A 9,777-nucleotide genomic window follows, 5' to 3' on the forward strand; every position below is an offset into this window, starting at 1 on the left:
TAGGGACGCGCTTGTCCGAAATGTAGGGTAAGTTACCAGCGTACCCCCACCAGTTTTGACACCGTGACGTGGAGCTTCATTTCCGGCTGAGGGGTAGAAGGGGAATTTCGTGTGTATGGGCTGCGGGACCGATTTCGGAAGAGGTGGGAGTTCTCGCGGGCATCCAAATTTCGGTGGCGGGAGTTTCAAAGCAGGTGAGGCAAAAGATACTTGAGCTTGAAAATTTCAGGATAGCAAGGTGTGGATTCCTTGTTCGGCAGAACAAACTTAACGTGTAAAAAACCATTCAAACAAGACACAAGAGAGTCATGTCCCCCTTTACTATACTGCTATAGATGCCATTGAAAAAACTACAAGAAAAATGTAAAAAAATCGGGAGAACAAGATTACCCTGCACGGTACCAAATCGATTCGCACTTCCCTCAACAACAACAAAAAACAAATCAATTCCCACCAAATAAAGAGTAATGTCCCTTTTTATATGATTACAGATGCCATGATCTCGAGTTTCAATTTTTGAATCCACGTTATGTTGAATTCGAATATATCGTTTGTTGACCTTGCGGTTTATAATTGATGTAGCCGTACATTTTGATCTTCCATCATATATGAACATTTTACTCCACCATGTGAACATATATATTGTCGTCTACCATATGGACTAAATTTGAATCAATTTTCCTTATTTGAATATGATTGTTGTCAAGTTATACAAAAATTTAAATATTATCTTGATAACAAAAAACATGTATATAGCAGTAATCATATTTCACTATGAACTACATGTACCATATGCTCTCCAATTCAAATATTTGTATCCATTTTATGTTGAATTCAAGTCATAGTACATTATTGGTCTACGTAGCGAGATCTTCAGGATAATCTAAACCCTGTTTTCATATGTATAATTTTTGGCTGAATTGGGACAAGTTTTGGTATAAGCTTCTTGCAAAACCGAAGATTCTCTCAACAATCCTCGTGGTTCCGAGAGGGAATGTGTCACCTTTGTGTGCAAAATGATATACGTTGCATCCCCCCTGATTTTATTTACAGAGGCAACATAGAACTATATGAGCACCCTGTTAAATTTTGGAATTATTTCGGGTTCATTTGGCCTTTTTATACATTAATTGAGTTTCTGGACTTTTAATGTGCATAATATAAATATGAATTGCATGCACATGCTCCGATGCACCAAAGTGGGTTGAAAAATCACATGTGTGTCCTTGGTTGAATTTCTAGGTCCCATGGAAGAAATGAGAATGAAATTCAAACATCTAGGTGTCATGACTCGACCAAGAACATCGAGAAACTTAGATTTTAAATTCATGTAAATCCAAAACTCGCTTGGAAATCATAAAACTTGGCATGGTGTCATGTCATGGCACTAACATGTTGTGGTAAAAAATTGGGCCAATTTGGAAGCTCGTAGTTCTAAGAGGGAACGTGCCATCTTTGAGTGTGAAACGATATACGCTGCCCCCCCCCCCCTTGAGTTTCTTAACAAAGGCAACATAGAACTACATTAGTGCCCTGTTATATTTTGGAATTATTCCGGGTTCGTTTGTCGTTTTTATACATTAATTGAGTTTTTGGTCATTTAATGTGCATAAGTCAAATTTGAACTACAAGCACATGCTCTCGTGCACCAAAGTTGGTTGAAAAATCACATTTGTGTCCTCGGGTGAATTTCAAGGTCCCATGCAAGAAGTGAGAATAAAATTAAAACATCTGGGCATCGTGGCTCGGCCGAGAACATTTAGAAACTTGGTTTTAAAATTCTTGTAAATCCAAAACACGTCTGAAAATCATGAAACTTCGCATGGGTGTCATGTCATGGTACTACCATGCTGTGGTAAAAAAATTGGCCCAATAGGAACAGATTTTGGTATAAGCTTCTTGCAAACCGAAGCTTCTCTCCAGAAGGCTCGTGGTTCTGAGAGGGAACGTGCCACCTTTGAGTGTGAAATGATATACGCTGTCCCCCTTGAGTTTATTTACAAAGGCAACATAGAACTACATGAGTGCCCTATTAAATTTTTGAATTATTCCGGCTTCATTTGGCCTTATTTACACATTAATTGAGTTTTTGGTCATTTAATGTTCATAATTCAAATTTGAACTACAAGCACATGCTCCCGTGCACCAAAGTGGGTTGAAAAATCACATTTGTGTCCTCGGGTGAATTTCTAGGTCCGATGCAAAAAATGAGAATAAAATTCAAACATCTGGGCATCGTGGCTCGGTCGGGAACATTTAGAAACTTGGTTCTAAAATCATGAAACTTGGCATGGTGTCATGTCATGGTAGTACCATGCCGTGGTAAAAAAATGGCCGAATAGGAACAAATTTTGGTATAAGCTTCTTGCAAATCAGAGCTTCTCTCAAGAAGGCTCGTGGTTCTGGGAGGGAACGTGTCACCTTTGTGTGCATAATTCAAATTTGAAATGCAAGCACATGTTACAGTGCACCAAAGTTGGTTGAAAAATCACATGTGTGTCCTCGGGTAAATTTCTAGGTTCCATGCAAGAAATGGGAATGAAATTCAAAATTCTGGGCGTCGTGGCTGGGTTGGAAACATTGAGAAACTTAGTTTTTTAATTCCTGTAAATCCAAAACATGGATGAAAAATAATGAAACTTGGCTTGGTGCCATGACATGGCACCAACATGCTGTGGTAATTTTGTAGTCCGATTTGCAAAGGCGCACACATTAACAATCAACAAAGTTATTTTGGAACAAGTGTTGTCACGTTACAATCGGAAACACAAGTATTATTGAAACCATGGGCGTTCTACGTACTAGTACCATTTACGTGCCGCCACGCGTCCCCATTTTTCATTAGCTAGGAGGCGCCATGCAGGGTATCTATTTCAGTACGAGAGGCGTGCGATCAGACCCCTGCGCATGCTTATCGGGAGGAGAGCCCTTTGACCTCCATGTGCCATCCACCTCTCTCCCAAGGTGTCCATTAATGGCGCCCGAGACTCTATTTAATGGCGTGGCTATGTCTCACTCGACTGAGATTTAAGAGAGAAAAAACAAAATCTGAAAGCACGGATCTTGATGTAAGATCCGACGGACCTATATAGCATCTACTGCGACTTATAGCAAGACTGATGAATATATAAGGACGATTAATTGTCTTACATAATTAGAAAGATAATTAAAAAAAGCCACATGCGGCTACGCCCGAAATACACAAGGGCAAAAGAAGAAGGAAGACAAGAATCTGGCTTGCTGATCTCTACTTTCTTGATGCGTTGCTGCAGGCCGCGGGAACTAGTCTCCACGGCGAGCGGCGATGAGCTCTTTCGTGTCCTCAAGACACTGCTTGAGAACATCCACGGATTCCTCCACTAGCCTTTGGTGCTCATTGTGGAGCATGTCATTCTCGTCCATAAGTTTCTTGACAATGATGTCGGTCCTATTCAACAAGGCACTGGTCTCCTCCTGTTGGTCTGCACTTCGGACGATCTTCTCCCTCAGCAGGTCGCGCTCGGACCGGAGCCTCTCATTGCCCTCCCTTAGTTGCCGGATGACGCTGGTAGGCTGTTCAAACGAGGCTTTCATGTCGTCCTGCAACCTCGCCCAACCGGAGATCTGATCCATCTGGCTATGGACGATCGGATGCATGCGCCTGTAACAGTTGTCGCCTACCCGCGAGAAATTTTCCCAGGCCGCCATGGTGTGGGGGACATCTCTGCTGCATTTGCGGCGTGATGGTAGTATGGATGAGGAGTTGAGGTGGAATGTGCAGTCATCTTGGCATACTAGTATTTATAACCGAGTACTAATATGCTCCTATGTGGGAAACCATTTAGGTTGTCATCGGTATGAACAGGTGTGCAATTCAATATAGCATGGAGTAATTTGGAATGTGACGAGACGCAATCTCAAAATTTATTGACATTTCTAGTTTCGAAATGCGGCACTATTCCTGGATGGAGTAGTTCTTTTTCTACTCCCTCCTTTCCGGTTTTATAGGGCTTATCTCAAAATTTTAGTTTTTCCATTTTATAAGGCTCAATTTGGTTGTTCCCCAACACATGTTCAGATTCCAAGGTGCATTAAATCATTGCATGCAAGTATTAAGAGAAAATTGACCAATGCATGTACTTTATGCATGCATGCATTGAAATTAATGCATTGATAAACATAATTTTTTGAGAAAAACAAGAGCATTAATTAGATGCTTCTGCAAACTACAAAAAATATTCCACCACTCACCATCATGGTTGGTGAGATTTTTGAATTAAGCCCTATAAACTGGTAAGGAGGGAGTACTGCTCTATACATGCAATAACTGGCACCGTCGTATACATATGTTACGGTTAATGGGGTGTTCAACAGGAATAGCCACGTGGCGAGCTCTAGGCTAGTCTTTTTTTCAGACGCATTAAACCTATCTCTCCGGACATCTCGCACGCACCATCGTGCCACCCACAAAAACTTGTACTTTGAGTTTAGTATGTTATACAGGAAGAGAAGAGGTGCACGCACGCACTTCCACTAGCCTTTGGTGCTCATTGCGAAGCATGTCAATCTCGTCCATAAGTTTCTTTACAATGACGCCGGTCCTCTTCAACAAGGCACTGGTCTCCTCCTGCTGGTCTGCACTTCGGACGATCTTCTCCCTCAGCAGGTCGCGCTCGGCCCGGAGCCTCTCATTGCCCTCCCTTAGTTACCGGATGACGCCGGTAGCCTGCTCAAACGAGGCTTTCATGTCGTCCTGCAACCTCGTCCAACCGGAGATCTGATCCATCTGGCTATGGACGATCGGATGCATGCGCCTGTAACAGTTGTCGCCTACCCGCGAGAAATTTTCCCAGGCCGCCATGGTGCGGCGGGACATCTCTGCTGCATTTGCGGCGCGGCGGGACATCTCTGCTGCTTCCACGGTGCGGCCGGAACAGTCTGCTGCATTGACGGCGCGGCGGGACCTCCGTGCTGCTTCAACGGTGTGGCGGGACCTCTGTGCCGCTACATTCGCGTGGCGGGACATGTCGGCTGCTCTCGCTGCGAGGCGGGACACTTCTCGTGCTTCCGCTTCCATGCTCGCCTCTCCTGGTGGCAATCTCTCGACCCAGAACTCACGCTGGCCATGGCAGACGCAAGGGAAGGACGCTGAATGACTTGTTTGTTTTTGTGGATGAGGAGTTGAGGAGGAGTGTGCAGTCATCTTGGCATACTAGTATTTATAACCGAGTACTAATATGCTCCGATGTGGGAAACCATTTAGGTTGTCATCGGTATGAACAGGTTTGCAATTCAATATAGCATGGAGTAATTTGGAATGTGACGAGACGCAAGCTCAAAATTTATTGACGGTTCTAGTTTCGAAGTGTGGCACTATTCCTGGATGGAGTAGTTCTTTTTCTACTCCCTCCTTTCCGGTTTTATAGGGCTTATCTCAAAATTTTAGTTTTTCCATTTTATAAGGCTCAATTTGGTTGTTCCCCAACACATGTTCAGATTCCAAGGTGCATTAAATCATTGCATGCAAGTATTAAGAGAAAATTGACCAATGCATGTACTTTATGCATGCATGCATTGCAATTAATGCATTGATAAACATAATTTTTTGAGAAAAACGAGAGCATTAATTAGATGCTTTTGCAAACTACAAAAAATATTCCACCACTCACCATCATGGTTGGTGAGATTTTTGAGTTAAGCCCTATAAACCGGAAAGGATGAAGTACTGCTCTGTACGTGCAATAACTGGCACCGTCGTATACATATGTTACGGTTAATGGGGCGTTCGACAGGAATAGCCGCGTGGCGAGCTCTAGGCTAGTCTTTTTTTCAGACGCATTAAACCTATCTCTCCGGACATCTTGCACGCACCATCGTGCCACCCACAAAAACTTGTACTTTGAGTTTAGTACGTTATACAGGAAGAGAAGAGGTGCACGCACACACTCGTCCTCTCACACACCCGTCTGTTTTTCTCGAAAATGAGGATGGTGACCACCGGCCTCTGCATCTCGGAGTCACACACGCATCTGTAGCTACGAATTGTAGTGTTTTCAACCATCCGATTGGCTCTATCATGGATGTACCTATATACTAAAACATGTCTAGATACATCTATATTTTGACAAATGGAAGGCATGTATTGTGGAACGGAGGGAGTGCTTGTCATCAAAATGGATAAAAAGGGACATATCTAGAACTAAAATACGACTACATACATCTCCTTTTATCCATTTTGATGACAAGTAGTACTTCTTACCCAAAGGAACTTTATATCCAACAGACACCAAATATCCGTTTGACTGTTGGAAATTATTGATCTGATGTCGAAGTAATTGCTGCATCGCCACCAAAACCCACCATTTCTTAACCTAAAGTAGACCAAGGTAATCCCTATATTAGCATATTACTAAGATAAAGAGAAGGCACGGTAGAAACATTTAGGACGTGAGCTTGTCAATCTGAATGTGGAGGGACACCAACTTAGCCCCGGCCAGTAGCTTGGGCGGAACTGTCAAGGAGGTCAACTCCTGCACGTCGACGTTGCTGGGATCCTTGCTGCTTGTCACCTCCATTTCCACCTTGACAGTGTCAGTCGTGCCTTTGGGCTCCCCCGACGGGCCGTTCACCCACAGCTTGGCCACGTAGTGCGGCAGTGGGGATGCCCCCGCTCTGATGCAGACAACTGACACGGCGGTAGGCGCGCTGATGTCGAGCATGCTGCCGACCAAGAAAAACATGCAGCCGTCCTCCTCCGCGAACAGCAAGAGTCGTGGCTCTGACAGTGGCACTTGCAGCTGGAGCACCTTGCCGTACTGGATCCTGTGCATGGGCCTGGGATGCGCGGTGCTGATGTGGTGGTAGAGCGCTGGTGGCGGGCGTTCATAGCCGCAGACGGGCACGGGGCATTTGCAGGGCACGAGCGGACACACACTCTGGTGATCGGCGAGCTTGTGGTAAGTGACGTAGAGCCCACAGCCTTCGTTCGGGCACTCCACCCTCACCGACGAAAGGACGGAGTCCTCCGCCGTGTTCCGCATGCGAAGCCACCACCGTGCTCACACTTCTGGCTCTGCCGCTGGTTCCCGAGGCGCTCGACGCGGCAGTCCGCGCAGGCCAGGTGCCCTTCCTTGCACTGTAGAAATCAATCGAACTGCACATCAATCAAGAAACCTGCACCTTTCTCAATCAGCCGAACGGACGAGGTGTATTCGAACCTCATACACTGGAGGCATCAAGGGGCGGAGGCACAAGGGGCAGTGGAGCACGGTGAGGTCCATCGAGACCTTAGAGAGCTCCATCGTCGGTTCCTGTTCAGTCTGCATGATCTTGCACAACCATCTCTCGACTTGCGCCGGGGCATTACAAAGCTTTACCGTCACATATTTTATACTACTTCAAGGTGCATTAAATCAACACATGCAAGTATCAAAAGGAGAGTCACGGCATGCATGCATGCGTTGTAATTAATGCATCCGTAAACGCAAATTATTGAAATATATCGAGTGCAGTGCTTTGATGTGTCGCGTCAACTCGTACATCAACGAGAAGTTTGATTATCCTCTCCCTCGCGAACTTAACTGCACCTGCCTTTGGCTGTATGATAGGTTGGCCACACACCTCTCGGGCCCACCTGTCATACACGAAAAGGTAGGAGCATCCATCCCTCGCCCATGAGCATGGTGGCTGGCAAGACTAGGAGAAGTTTTCTCTACACGCTCTCCCTCCCGCACGCGGTGGACATGCAACAGTTCAATCGGTGTCAGATGGCCAGAAGCGTACTGTAGTACTCCTCCAGTGCAGTAGTACTCCATCATTGTTCGACTTCCCGAAGGGGCGAAGAGCCAAGCGCAGCCCGGACGCTCATGTGGCAGTTTCATGTTTAGAGTAGTCTAGGATAGCGTGTACCGTGCATGTAAGCTTAAAATCGTTGGGGTCGGCTCCATGCTATGTCGCTGTCTTGAAGTATTTAAAAAAAATTAAAATAGTCTTCTGGCCCTACCTGTCACCCTGGTGATTGTACTTTGCACGCTCATCTGGTCAAGACAGGAATATATTTTTTAATTTGTTTTTTTCGAAAAGGGGGGACTCCCCGGCCTCTGCATCAGAATGATGCATATGGCCACATATATTTCAATTTGTGGTGCGTAAATGTGAGAGGTTGCAGCAAATATATTGTACCTTGTGGGTCTTTCAGCCAAGTTTAGAGGCAAGCATGTGGGGCCAGTGCTATGATGTGTCGCGTCAACTCGTACAATGAGGAGAAGCTTGATTTTACTACACGCCTTCTCCCTCGCCCATGCGCGCGGTTGCTAGCAAACGAGGACAGGCTTTTGCTTAGTAGTACTTCTACAACAAGCTATCCGTGCCGCTCGCGGTGGACGGACAAGCAGTAGTGGATTCGACACTGTAGAAGCAGTAGTAGTAACATCATTGTTCGTCTTCTCGGAGGAGAGCTAGCTGTAGCACGCCCACCGGGCGTTGGCCGAGTTTAAAATTAGAAGAGAGAAACAAGGGAGGAGAGCTAGCTGTAGCACGGAGCTGTTGTCAGATGGGACTCGTGTTTATAGAATAGGAGTACTGAGCACTCGTGCCTCTTTTTTTTTGAGGGAAAAATTAGTCGTATGTCTAGTACCACTAGTTGGGTGCCTGCAACCTATAGCTGTCATCACTTTAGGTCTCCTTTTCGAACTGCGGCTACGCTTCACAGTACATATTTTTTCATGCATTTATCCTCCTATATGTACTCCTAGGATATCTCCACGTGCTCCCATTCGCCGACATATGGTACATAGAGCATCTGGGTCGTAGTGCATGCACGACTCGGAGCATATGTCGGGGTACTTTACATTTCAGACCTCACGAATTACATGCAAACCCCACGCAGAAGAATAAATAAATGAATGAATTACTACATGAAACCAGATTATTTTCATGGAAACCGGAGCACGTTCATCAAATTTTGGACATAACATGTTTATAAAAAATGACCGGACCTAAACCTGTTGTAATGCCCCGGATCCGATGCGCCAGGTGTCTGCCAGTTATTCGCCGTCGTTGCCATGTCATTTGCTTGCATGTTGCATTTTACCATGTCATCATGTGCATTTCATTTCGCATGCATGTTCCTCTCATGCATCCGAGTCTTTTCCCCGTTGTCCATTTTGCAATCCGGCGCTCCTATGTCCTCCGGCGTCCCCCTCTTCTCTCTCTTCGTGAGTGGGTGTTAAACGTTCACGGAATGGCCCGAGGCTAGCCACGTGGCCTTGGTACATCACCGGTAGACCGCCTGTCAAGTTTCGTGCCATTTGGAGGTCGTTTGGTACTCCAACGGTTAACTGGATAACCGTATAAGCCTCCTTCTCTTTGCAGCCCAACGCCCCTTCCAAAGTGGCCCAAAACCCACCTAACTCCCCTCCATGCTCTCGGTCGTTCGATCACGATCGCGTGGCCGAAAACCGCTCCTCATTTGGACTCTCCTAGCTCCCTCTACCTATAAAACTAGCCCCTCCCCGGAATTCGCGGATGAATCCCCAGAAACCCTAGCAGTTTTCCTCCTCGCGCCGCCGAACGCGTCCGCCCGCGCCGGACACGTCCAGCCTCCACCTCACCCCAACCAATGACACGCTGCCACGTCACCCCGCTGCGCGCCTCCTCCAACCGCATGCCTCCACGTCGCCTCGCCGGCTCCCCCGCAGCCGCGTGGGCCCGCAAGCCCACGGCCGGCCCTTCCCGGCCCGTTCGACGCCGCCGCCGCCCCACGGGCGCCCGAGCCCTGCGCCGCCGGCCCCCGACATC

Source organism: Triticum dicoccoides, chromosome 1B, assembly GCF_002162155.2.
Source record: "Triticum dicoccoides isolate Atlit2015 ecotype Zavitan chromosome 1B, WEW_v2.0, whole genome shotgun sequence".
NCBI lineage: Eukaryota > Viridiplantae > Streptophyta > Magnoliopsida > Poales > Poaceae > Triticum > Triticum dicoccoides.